At 38.0% G+C, this 13,893-nt stretch overlaps 1 protein-coding gene across 1 annotated transcript in view; it reads right to left on the bottom strand.

Annotated features, from left to right (window-relative positions):
* Positions 1-4,699, bottom strand: part of LOC126379395 (uncharacterized) — a 28,834-nt gene extending 24,135 nt beyond the window's left edge. Inside the window, exon 1 of the mRNA XM_050028133.1 lies at positions 4,106-4,699. The gene's annotated coding sequence lies outside the window, so the exon portion shown is untranslated. The remainder of the gene's footprint in view (positions 1-4,105) is intronic.
* Between the last annotated feature and the right edge of the window lie 9,194 nt (positions 4,700-13,893).

Raw genomic sequence — 13,893 nt, 5'->3', positions numbered from 1 at the left:
AAAAGCAGCATGGAGAATGCTACACAGACAAGAGCGTGGCGCTTATATTAGTGATGATGAGTTATGGCTATTTTAATAAGTTTTAATAAGATGCTTATTTACCAGAAGTGATATATCACGTGGATTTATTTATAATTTAATTTATTCAAGATTAACCGCAGTGGTCTTGAGAACTAGCTAAGTAAGTATACTGTTACATAATAATAAGTAAGTAGAATAGGTTAATACTTCATAAACTTCTTCTTCTATCGTGTGGGTTGTGAGGTGGATTACCACCCTCAGCAACCCTCGTGTCAGGGTTACTATTGAGCCGCCAAAGGCCCCTGACATGGCTCATGTAACGACTACTCACTTACATCAGTAAGTAGTAACCGGGACCAACGGCTTAACGTGCCTTCCGAAGCACGCATCATCATACTCCCCGTTTGAAAAGCAACCCGGTGAAACAAACGACCTTAATATTAATTCTATTTTTGCAAGTTTTTACCGCGCGCTTCCCCGTGTTGCCAGTTCGGCGCCTAATCGCGCACTGAGGTAAAGTACTGTCAACGTCGCTATTATTAACAGTAACTGCGTCTCATTTTTTGAGCGCTTGTGTTCAATCTGCGGTAGTAGTATATATCTATCATTATCTCCCTATCATTCATTATCCCGTTTTTCACAGGATCCACTTACCTAACCTGAAGATTTGACAGGCCCGGTTTTTTACAGAAGCGACTGCCTGTCTGACCTTCCAATCCGCGAAGGGAAAATCAGCCCAATACAGTTTAGGTCACATACCTCCGAAAATGCATTTCTCGGGAATGTGGGTTTCCTCACGACGTTTTTCCTTCACCGCCGAGCACGTGATAATCATTTTATGATCCAAACATGAAGTCGAAAACAAATTCGGCGATCATTGGTTTAGGCCTGTGCTGGATTCGAACCTGCGACCTCAAAGTGAGAGGCAAGCGTTCTAACAACTGGGATACCACGGCTTCAATATTATTATTATTATTTATAATATTATTAAAACCGACAAAGGGATTATGTCCTCTAACATGATGGACTAATGTTATGGGCGATAGGCTGATCCCTTATCACCATAAGGTTCATCATATCCAGCTTACGACATCGTATCAACAGTGGCTGCAAGTCGTCTTTGATTACTTGTGGCTCTGCCCACCCCATTAGGGATTACGGGCGTGAGTTTATGTATGTGTATGTTATAATATTATTTCGTAATAGTTAATAAATGTTAATTATTATTCTACAAGTGCAAAATAAAAACCAGTTGAACATTAATTTATTTTAACTGTTTAAAAAAAACATGTATTAAAATGAGTTTTTTTTGTTGTAGATTAGTTTTTTTTTTTTAATAATATTTATGTAAAACGTCAAAGACCTGTTAATGTGTTTATTAAGAAGTCGTAAATGTCAACTATTTACGTATAAATTAAAATGGATCCGCGCCGAAACACACGTTTTAAAAAAGTAAGTAGATACCTACATAAATTACTACATAATTATGTACTTTAGGACTCTGTCGCACTAACATATTTGACATTTAGTGAGACTTACAGTTCAATTTGTCAAAAAAGTTAATGTGACATGGTACCAAAGTGTATACATATTAATGCTCGTGACTGTACATACTTAAACTCACGCTTATTTTGCACCGGGGTAAGCAGAGACTATGGAATTCCATATCGATCCTGACACACTTCTCTTGCTTCCTCCACATTCATCAATCGTTTCATACACGCACGCCGGTTCAGAGTAGATCGTACTGAACCTTTTCTAAGGACATCTCCAACGCGGTCAAATGTACGTCCTTCTAGGTCTTCCTCTGCCAGCCCTACCACCAACCTTCGCTTTATATACGCTTTCGTAAACTTATATCCTTCATCCGCTCTCCGTTCAAACCAACTTACCATTCCCTTCGTAATCTTGGTCACTATATCGTCTTTTTCGCCACATCTCTCTCTTATCTATCACACTACCATATACCACGTGCCAACAAGCCGCGTCATAACTCGAAAGTTTATGCGGACTTTTGGGTTAATTCGTTTGGGGTTCGGAGTAGGGGTGGTATTAATAAACTAATCTCAGCTTCGAGACTGCCTTCAAGATCAAGTCAATGTGACAGATCTCATATAAAAACAGGGACTTGAGCACGATCTTGGGCAGTCTCAGCTGAGAAGAGTCAGCTCCGCTCCGAGTTGGCGGGGCTTTTTGGCGGGAACGGGAACGGGACAGTTGCTTTCTTCATTGAATAATCTAAATAATCCATACGAAGTGGTGTTTTGTGGTTAATGATCGCATTACGTTAGTCAGAAAACATTCGCGTTAGTGTTATTATATCGGAATATTCAATAAAGTGTACCTATCTATTTTTGCTTCCTGCCAACAAGCCGCTTCATAACTCGAAAGTTTCTGCGGACTTTTGAGTTAATTCGTTTGGGGTTCGGAGTAGGAGTCTGCTCTGAGGGTGGAGACTTAGGTTTCATCATTCATCGTCATCAGCTTTCATCATTTCAAGAATCAGGAAAAAATTACATAGGTAAGACATGGCTGTATGGGCATAGTTCCCTTTGCCTTGCCCTTTGGGGAAAACCAAAAGAAAAAAATTCTCTATGGCTAGAGGTCGTCAGGATAATAAGAACTCTATAACCACTACCTCATAAAGCGATAAAATATTTATTTATCATAAATAAATTGCATCAATAACGGATACGTCACACCCACGCGTTTAGATAATAAGGTTTTGTTTTAGTTTTTTATTGTACATGGCAAAACATCACGCCTGTATCCCTACAAGGGTAGGCAGAGGTGTATAATACATTATAGACGGCGATACGGCTCACCTATCACGTTGGTCTAACAGAAACCCTCGGTGTAGGCACCTCTTACTACCCCAAATACGATACAGTCGTGAACTTAAGTTTGTATGTTCGTATCTTGCAAACACAACATGAAGTCACTTTGTTTCCCTAGGCCAACCCTAGGCACTACTGCTTGGTTGTTGTTGTTTAAATTCGCCTTATATAAGGCAGGCAAAGATCTGAGGACCATACAGCCTTGACTTTAGTAATATAATATTCGAAAATCACGATCAAAACACTTGACACTTTTGGCATCAGTCGAGTCATTCGAAGTGCCAAGGAGACCGCAATTTTTTTTAAAGAAAATTCTCCCGTATCTCGACTAAGGGTGGTATAAATAAACTAGTCTCAGTTGAGACTGCCCTCAAGATAATGCTCAAGTCCCTGTTTATATATGAGAACTGTCACATTGACATGATCTTGAGGGCAGTCTCGAAGCTGAGATTAGTTTAATACTAAGTTTACCAATCTAAGTGCCAAGATAGATAGATAGATAAAAAATACTTTATTGAGCACAATGGACACAAAATACAGAGATAAGGACAGCATATACAGAAAAGCACAACAGGCGGCCTTATTGCTCAAGTAGTAGTAAAATAATAATAAATAAAAAGAACTTTATTCACACAATCATTTAACAATGTTATAATGAGATCTGCCCAGAAAGCAATCACAGATGCTTGTAACTAGTGCCTAGGGAAACATTACACCGACTCTTCATCTTCTATCGTGCGGATTGTGAGGTGGATTACTAACTCCATCAACACTGGTGTCAGGGTTACTACTGAACCGCCAAAGGCCCCTGACATGACTCATGTAACGACTACTTACTTAGGTACATCAGTAAGTAGCAACCGGGACCAACGGCTTAACGTGCCTTAATTATCAACTCACTTTTTTGGACTATTAGGTGATCAGCTTGTGATGTCCTAACCAAACTAGGAATCAATCACAAAGTGATTTTTGTGATATGTCTCCACCGGGATTCGAACCCGGGACCTCCGGATTGTGAGCCCAACGCTCAACCACTGGACCACGGAGGCCGCTACACCGACAAATAAATTAGTGCAGATGATTTGTTTTATTGTACTTTTTGTATATAATTATTCATCGTGGATGCGTGTTTTGTGTCCGATGCAGTAGATATGCTGAGCCGCCATAGGCCCCTGACATGACTCAATTACATCGACTTACACGTAAACACAAGAATTAAGAAAAAAACAACATAATTTTCAAATTACCTGCGCTAGTATCACGAAGTAACTATGTGGAACAATTAAATAACAATTAACTGGAACCCATTGTCTTTTGATGAGATAAAAAGTCACTTTGAAAATAATTCCACACAAAATCTTCTCAGACTGTGTATTATGTAGGTTATAAACATAAAAACCCGCCTTTTTAGTTTTTTTTTTAAATTTAATTTATTGTTTACCAGTTGGTATCACTGACACTGAATAAAAAAAATGTTTTAAATTACACTTTCCGTTCAAAACAGTTATTTTTTAAAGTATTTTTACACTTATGCTTATTATTTATATAAAAATCACTTTACTTTCAACGTTAATTTAATAAAAAGTAATTTATAAACTATTCATAGGTGCAACGATTACACTTTTCAAATATAAAAACACTTTTCCTGCTGACACAATTTTTTTAAAAGGTTTTTTCTTTGTCACTTCTTAAAAATTAAATACGAATTATTTTTTTCACAGACTGTTTTTAGGTCTTTAAACTGCAAGTTCGCGATATTATACTGTTGTAATATTTTGAATGTCTTTTTTATTAGTAAGTAATTAATTATTTAAATTTTCCGTCGAAGCCTGCGTACGAGCAAGCAGTCATGTCGATACTAACATAATCGTAAGGCGAACAGGCAAAGGTCTTTTCCGAGTTGTAGGGCTGACAACTTAGACATTTACAAATAATACATTAAACACACATCCACTGGTCTAGTGGTTAGAGCGTTGGAATCACGATCTTAAGGTCCGGGTTCGATTGACGCTGGGGACTTATATAACATAACATTTTATTAGGTACAATACAAAATATTCATTCAATTTATTTGTCCATTTTACAATAAAATTATTTAACTTGATTAAATTTTAGGTAAGTGTATCTACGTGTTTAATGAGAGTAAGTTCCAGCAAAAAGTAAAATATCTTGGACTTCGATTTGGACTGGGGGTCGATGTCACTTTGTGAGACTGTCCTTTGTTTGGTAAGGGCATTGCAGGCTTGAATCACCTGATTTGGTAAGTAACCCTAAAAGTAAGAAGATTCTGTACTTCAGAGGGCACGTTAAGCCGTAGGTCCCGGCTATTAGCTGTAAGAAACTCTCTACCAAACCGCAGTGGAACAGCATGGTGGAGTATGCTCCATATCCCCCCAGTTGATTGAGGGGAGGCCTGTGCCCAGCAGTAGCACTATAGGCTACAAAAAGATGTCAGTAAATAACACAATTTTAAACTAATTAAAGATAACGTTACACCCCTCATCCGTTGGACAACACAACACATACATATATAAACGTAACTTGCAGTTGGCAACCCTACATAACTGGGCGTCGTTAATGACAAGTTGCGGTATGCGCGGGCGCTGCCGGACATACGTCATCAGACCAGCGTCACTGATACAAGCTACGAGGATCGGCGGGTCCATGGGGGTAAACCAGGTTTATTTTTTGGCTCTTAAATTGATGATGATGAACATATTATAATAATATGTACTTATAAAAATAATTGCTGCTTGATGTTTGGATCACATTATGTATAAAATTATATTGCTTCTCTTTATTTTGATCAGAATAATCATGGGTGGAAGATATCTCGTGACTGTGTACCAAGATAAAAGATGCATATGTCTGTTATAGAAGGTTACATACATACATAAACAGCCATATGTTGCATCTTCGTCGCGTGTTCAAGCAAAAAAACCAATAATTCACTCTCAAGCTCGAGAACTAGCTAGAAAATTGCCATGTCGACCTGTCGTCTACATTAGTAACCAGGAACAACGGCTTAACGTGCCTTCCGAAGCACGGATCATCTTACTTTCGGACAATCAGGTGATCAGCCTGTAATGTCCTAACCAAACTAGGGTCACAAAGTGATTTTTGTGATATATCCCCACCGGGATTTGAACCCGGGACCTACGGATCGTGATTTACAATTTTAAAGACATTCGCCAAACTGAAAGACAGTTTGTTGGTGAAATCATGCACTCATTACTTATTTACTTATAACTACATATTACAGCAAGTTTTAAACTTACTTAATTTTTAAATGCTACAAATCTACCAACTATTCAATGAAACATCAATAGTAACCCTGACACCAGGGTTGATGAGGTTGGTAATTCACCTCACAACCCACACGATAAGAAGAAGAATGAAACATAGGTACTCCACCACGCTGCTCCACTGCGGGTTGGGTTCAATAAATAAATAATATGCATAATACGTGTGCAACGGTCGCAATACTTACTGACAACAGATGACGATAAAGAAAATTGTTTAGTCCATTAAATATGAAATCAGTAATTGAACACAGATACCTACATTTGGCTACGTATTTAATGGCATTGATAAGCGGGAGTCCCATCACAGAAGTCGTTAAAATGACGTTCAAATTCCTCGGACATCCGGAATCCACATTGAAGCACAGCCTCGACACTTCATACAAGCAACCTCGTTTTACACAGACACTACACATTGACATTTGGAGCTCGGTGGCGCAGCGGTAAACGCGCTCGGTCTGCGATTGTTGAAGTAAAGAAACTTTCGCAAAGGCCGGTCATAGGATGGGTGACCAAAAAAAAAGTTTTCATCTCGTGCTCCTCCGTGCTTCGGAAGGCACGTTAAGCCGTTGGCCCCGGCTGCAATAGCAGTCGTTAATAACCATCAATCCGCACTGGGCCCGCGTGGTGGTTTAAGGCCCGATCTCCCTATCCATCCATAGGGAAGGCCCGTGCCCCAGCAGTGGGGACGTTAATGGGCTGATGATGATGACACATTGACATTATCAACACGTATAACTTTGTATGTGACGTCTGAGGGCTGCCGATTACAATACCTAATTTAACCGTTATTACTTACTTAGGTCGGTAGGTACGGTCACGGGCATTAATATGTATACACTTTGGTACCATGTCACATTAACTTTTTTGACAAATTGAACTGTAAGTCTCACTAAATGTCAAATATGTTAGTGCGACAGAGTCCTAAAGTGGGTACAATATATTGTTCATGACTGTACTATGGACATGTGATATAAATTCCAAAAAGTACATAACTTGTACCAAAGAAAAAAGTTATATTTATCAACAAATGAGATCTTTCGAGATGTCCCAAAGGCATATAGTTTTACGAAATATCCTTTTGGTATTTTTTTTTTACAAAGAAATACGGATATGGGACAGGATTCCTATTTAAATTTAAGTACTTTCCCATTGGGATCCGTAAATTAAAATACCTATACAATACTGTTGCAATAGGCAGGCATTTATCGATAGTCTATCTATATCGATAGTCCCTTCGGACGCTTAAACTTTTCAGGGCCGGTACTGAAAAGTATCGGCGTCCGAAGGACGTAATATACGATCCCGACGACCCGATTACTCTAGCCATAGAGGCAGCCAATCAGCTCGCGACACCAAACACTTCAGGACCCCGATACCGACCCCGCCGGCGTGGTCGACGATTTCCCTCATTCAGCGCTTATCGCTATCGACCCCCTAGGGTCGATTAATTCTTTCAAATATTTTTCCTCTCAGACGACGCCCTGAGCCGAGGTTCGCGCCCAACTGGGCACCCTCAGGCCTGTTGTCTTAAACGTTGTACCGGGTGACAGCCTTCAGCGCTCCCCATTTGTCCGGCCAAGTAGTTAATGCCATCTGCGGCAAATCTACAATAAGTCACGTCAAAAAAAAAGTCTAACTACTTGGCCGGACAAATGGAGAGCGTTGAGGCACACCAGGACACCTCATACAAACAACGTCGTTTTACACAGACACTACACATTGGCGTTATCGTACACGCGCATCTGTGTGTGAAGTGTGACGCCATACGATTGAAGACTAAAGTGAGACCGAGGGGGTGAGGTAAACCTAGCTCAGCCGCTGGTGGGGAGCGGAGAGTTGCCGTTCTATACGCAGTATTATTCCTTATTCTATGGCTGAGGGCTCATCACATGATAATAATGATGATATCTGACTGATTTAATGTGTAATGTCTGTGCGGGGTAATGTGTTCCTCTAGTTATTAAATAACTTTTTTTTAATATTTATTCTTCGAAATTGGCTTCCAAGGTTAGCGCTTTTTGAACGTCAAAAAATTAAATTACATTATTATGTAACTAGCTGTAAAACTACTACCACATAGGAATCTGTAACGCTGAGGGAAAGACGTGGCCAGAAAACCTCCCAGCACAACTGTTTCATGTTTTCCTTTCTTTTTTTTTACTTGTAATATATACCCTCATTGGTTTAAAAGATGTGTTGCTGTTGTAGTTTCTTGTCATTTCTTCTCCTCAGCCATAACACCTTGCGAAATGACGTAAATTCAAAAATGTTACATTGACCTTCAACAAGTTTATCCATGATAATTACGTTGAATAAATGATTCTGATTCTTAATACCTGTGGAGCTGTCCGCCAAAGCCGTCCCAGTTTTGCAAAGATACAAGACTTTAATGGGTTATTTGATGCAAGAAAACAACAAGTAAAAAACATAGCAATTTTAATGTTTGTCTATAAGTATATAAAATTACACTCACTTGTAACTATATAGAGTTTTGTTCAGTACTTACATAACTAACAGTGGAATATAACATCTCATGTCTTACACACGTATTCTCGAATCTTCCTCCACTTGACTCGGCCTCGGCTGGGGGATTAAAAACGCAATGTCACCGTAAAATTGTAAATAACGTTAGATTATAATCTATCTCGCGAGATTGTGAACTGTCGAAAAATTGTGAAACGTAATATACTGCTTACAATTTAACGTATTATTATTCGTCAGATTATAATCTATCGAAGTAAAACTGTTAAATCACAATCTTACAATTGTCAAATTGTCAACTGTCCGACGGCTGTCCCTGATTGGTCGGCCTTACAATAGACCGTTCTGTGTCCATAGAGTTAGGAATAAAACACAGGTGTCAGTCAAATAAACTAAATGCTCTTCAAGATTGTGAAATCAAGTACGTATTTATTAATTATTTAGTAAGTAATCAATAATTCTGACATCACATGGTAAGAAAAAATGTATCAAAATTAAAAAATCTGAAACGTATCATTCAGTATACTTTTCGTGTGTAAGATAAACATGCTGGCGGCATAGGGGTGGCCCAAGGGCCACCCCCGCCGCACCCTAACCTACTGTTATGCCTTGTAAAAATTATGACAAAACACTATTATTCTAAAAAAGAATTATGGATATCTATTTATTAATCCCAAAAATAAGTTATACCTAACAAACCAGTATTCCTAGATGTTATTATGGGAAAGTAAAACTATTATGCTAAAAAACGTTATGCAAAAAGGATTATGATAATTAAAATTATGACGAAAACATTTATGCATTTTAAGAGAATCGCAAATTAACATTATGCTCACTCTAATAGTTTTGTAACTCTATGGTATAGCACGCGAGGTGCGTTTCGTATCACAATTTGACGGTTTCACTTCGATAAATTATAATCTACCGAAAAATAATACGTTAAATTGTAAGCAATATGATACGATTCATAATTATTCGACAGTTCACAATCTCGCGAGATTCAAATCGATAGATTATAATCTAACGTTATTTACAATTTTACGGTGACAGCAACATCGAAGTGTGGCGTCGCCTCAAAGACCTTGTATAGAATAGACGGATAATATTTTAGAGTGACGATCAAACTATCACAGCTCTCTTTCTTCCCTATGGCAACAATCTCTGTGGAAAAAAGAATCAAACATAGACAAACACCGCTGTCTAGAACGTCAGTGTTTACCGTTTTGAGATGTTGTGGTAGTCAGCTGGATACCAAACCTGCCGTTAGTTTTTTGGTGTTTTGGGACATTATTTTAACTTTTTATATAAACAATCTGTGAAATAGTTATTCATTATGAACCATGGCTTGCGTAGCTATTGGTTGTGAGAGTAGAATGGGTGTTATAATGGAGAACGATCAAACAATGTCTCACCATGGGTAAGTTATCGACCACATAATACATGTTTGTGTGCAAGAAATACATTACCTGGTCTGGTTTTTGTAAAGTTTATTGAGCCCTAAACACGATGCAGACGCATATTTTCAGCAAAGCCGTCACATTTGTACAAATAATTGATTTCACATTTTACGTTAATCAGCTTTGACAGATCATGTACCCAAAGTATTATAAGTAGTGTTGTCCTTTGATATCGATAACATAATATTATGTTTGAATGTAACATCTACATGTTGCGTTATTCTATTCACGTTTAATTTATTTTTCGACCTGTTTCCGATTTGGATGAAGATTACATAAAGATATTGTATTTTCCAGATTTCCTAAATATCCTAATTTACGAAACAAGAAATTAAGAAACAATTAGATTCAGACCATGAAACGAGATAATTCTCTCTTCTGAAGGACGCCTTCTCCTTATTTAAGCCTGTGCTAATTACATTTCGATGTATCTTGCTTTCTATCGAGCAGGATACCAAACAAAAATATTACATAGAGATGCAGTACCAACAATATTCACTCACATATCTCACATAAGGTGAGTTTAAGTTTAGTTATAAGTTTATAGATAAATTTGCAGCTATTTCGTTTTTGTATTCTACATTAGCATGGAAAAAATATTTCAATACAATACAAATATTCTCTATTGCACAAAATAATTAGTATGAATAACTATTTCGGTAATTACCTGTGATTATTCCTTCTATAAATAATTAGTATGAATAACTATTTTTGTAATTACCTGTGATTATTCCTTCTATGTGCAATGTGTAAACATGCAATGCTTGTGTATTTGTGTGCTCCACGTTAATATGTGCCATTCTTGCAGGTAAAGTTATAACGACCAGAGCCGACACTATACACTTCTAAAGAAAGTGAACAAGAGGAAATATTTTTTTTTATCACCAAAAGTCGGAATTGTTCAGTGCTTCGTAGTCATTGTATTCTAACTATATTGAATAAAAATCTTATAAAGAAGTATTTGCTTTTATTCTTTAATCGCATTGAGATAATCCCCGAAATATACTAGAAGGTCGTCTACTTCTTGTATCGAGAGTCGATTCGATTTCCGGTCAAGTCAATGAAAAACGTGTATATAATTTTTATAAAAGGGTAGGTATGTGATTTATAGCAACCAAAGGGTGGCCGCAATGTCGTATTAAAATGATACTATAGTATATGTGGACTAGATGGACCGTCCTCGACCTCCTCGGCCATAACACCTTGCGAAATGACATAGATTCAAAAATGATAAATTGACCTTTAACAAGTTTGTCCATGATAATTACGTTGAATAAGTGGTTCTGAATCTATCACCGCAACGTACGGTTCTTCTTAGGTATCTTTCTATCAGGGTACAAATAGGTATCGTTTTAACTAATTTACTTGTGGTTCTACCCACCCAGGTATGGATACTAGGTCGTTATTTCTGTATTTAATTAATCATTCAATTTGTAATGTATATTTTTTTAGATCTTGGACTAACATGAAATATTTAGCCAATAATAATGTCGATAAAGACATGGAACGGCACTAGTGGTTCTGATACAAAAACATATACTATAGGTACGTTTCTATAACAAACCCGCTACACGAGTACAAAAGACGTTACGACGATAGTATATTTATCTCTTTTTAACTTATGACGGCTCACATGAGTGCGAAAGACAAAACCTATGTTTTTCTTTCGTCTTAAATATGCTCCGTCTATTCTATACAAGGTCTTTGCGTCGCCTCCACTTTTTTTGTTTTGGTTTTCCAAAGGGGTAAGGCAAAGGGAACTATGCCCATACAGCCATGTCTTACGTATTTTTTTTCTTAATGATTAATGAAATGATGAAATGTGATGATGATGAAACCTAAGCCCCCACCCTCGGAGTAGACTCCTACTCCGAACCCCAAACGAATTAACTCAAAAGTCCGCATAAACTTTCGAGTTATGAAGCGGCTTCTTGGCACGAAGCGAAAATAGGCAGATACACTTTGTTTATTGAATACTCCGATATAATAACACTCGCGAATGTCTTCCGACTAACTTAATGCGATCATTAACCACAAAACACCACTTCGTATTAATTATTTAGATTATTCAATGAAGAAAGCAACTGTCCCGTTCCCGTTTCCCGCCAAAAAGCCTATATTTATTTACTTACAGAATTTTTGATAGCGCAAACTTTTTATTCTATGGAATATGTCATTGATTTAGAAAAAGAAAAATTCTGGGCTTTTCGGCGGGAAACGGGAACGGGACAGTTGCTTTCTTCATTGAGTAATCTAAATAATTAATACGAAGCGGTGTTTTGTGGTTAATGATCGCATTAAGTTAGTCGGAAGACATTCGCGAGTGTTATTATATTGGAGTATTCAATAAACAAAGTGTATCTGCCTATTTTCGCTTCGTGCCGGGAAGCCGCTTCATAACTCAAAAGTTAATGCGGACTTTTGAGTTAATTCGTTTGGGGTTCGGAGTAGGAGTCTACTCCGAGGGTAGGGGCTTAGGTTTCATCATCATCACCTTTCATCATTTCATTAATCATCAAGAAAAAAAATACGTCAGACATGGCTGTATGGGCATAGTTCCCTTTGCCTTACCCTTCGGGGAAAACCAAAACAAAAAAAAAAGAAAAATTCTGACAGTCCTTCAGTTAAGTTCAGTTCGTGGCTTTTTGGCGAGAAACGGGAAGGGGACAATTGCTTTCTTCATTGAATAATCTAAATAGAAGCGTTTTTCCCCCGAAGGGTAAAAAACGTATATTTAGGTTTCAGCCGTAAGGCTTGACCCACTGTGAGATAACCCTTTTGAAACATCAGCGCCATCTAGTAGTTTATCGTGGAAACATACGGGTGTATCCGCTTCCGGCGGCGAGTCAGCGCAGTGGCAGGGAACGTCAGTTTAATTCCTCAGTACAAGTTTGAATTGAGGCGAGAAGGCTTAACAGCCGGCAAGTAAATTAATATGTGGGTCAAGCCTTACGGCTGAAACCTAAATATACGTTTTTTACCCTTCGGGGGAAAAACGCTTCTATTTAGGTGTTCGAGCCTTCGGCTTGACCCACTGTGAGATGTTTAATATCTGCCGGTGCTGACTCTGCGTACTGTGACTTAAATGATTATTAGATTTAGATTCAGTTGACAGGAGTAATTGAAATGCATCATGAATAGTAAAGTACATATATAAGTTTAATCAACAAATTAGGTAACAAAAAGTACTTAGTAAAAACAATAAATTATTTCAAAATAAACTCAGTCAGTCTTATGATAATTTGTACTAATTAGTAATCACATGAAAAGTTTATCAGTCGATCCTATATAGGGGTAAAAGACCGTGACATGCTTGCAAAAGGCGTGGAAACAGTGTTCTCCCTTGGTTCAATATTTTTGAAATAATGATTCAAGAATGTCTGCGCACTACGCCAATTTCCTTTGCGTAGAACCTCATCCATATCCAAATTTCTGTTGGTCCAGTTATCTGTAGCCACAGCCGATCTGAAGCTACCTGGGGAACCCCTGATTTTGGCGTCTCTCAAGATTGATCTTAGCCAGCCAGCTATGACTGATCTCGATGCAGCTTTTACTCTGCCTCTTGTTGTAATAAACAAGTTTGTTAAAGTCGCGTCCGCTCTTCGACGATGATTGGATACTCTCATGAGTATAGGTATCCAGTGGCAAAGGTTGAAATTGAGTTCATCATGCTTCGAGAGGCTCCAGCCCGACTGCCGATAGTTACAGTTATCGGTTTTTGAGCCAAAACGTGGCCAGAAAATAATTTTACTTTCTGCGATGTGACAGTGGTCTGCATCTATATGCAATAGT

This window comes from Pectinophora gossypiella, chromosome 29, assembly GCF_024362695.1.
Source record: "Pectinophora gossypiella chromosome 29, ilPecGoss1.1, whole genome shotgun sequence".
Classification (NCBI taxonomy): domain Eukaryota; kingdom Metazoa; phylum Arthropoda; class Insecta; order Lepidoptera; family Gelechiidae; genus Pectinophora; species Pectinophora gossypiella.
Note: the sequence above shows the minus strand (reverse complement) of the source record. Positions and strands in the feature narration are given on the sequence as shown.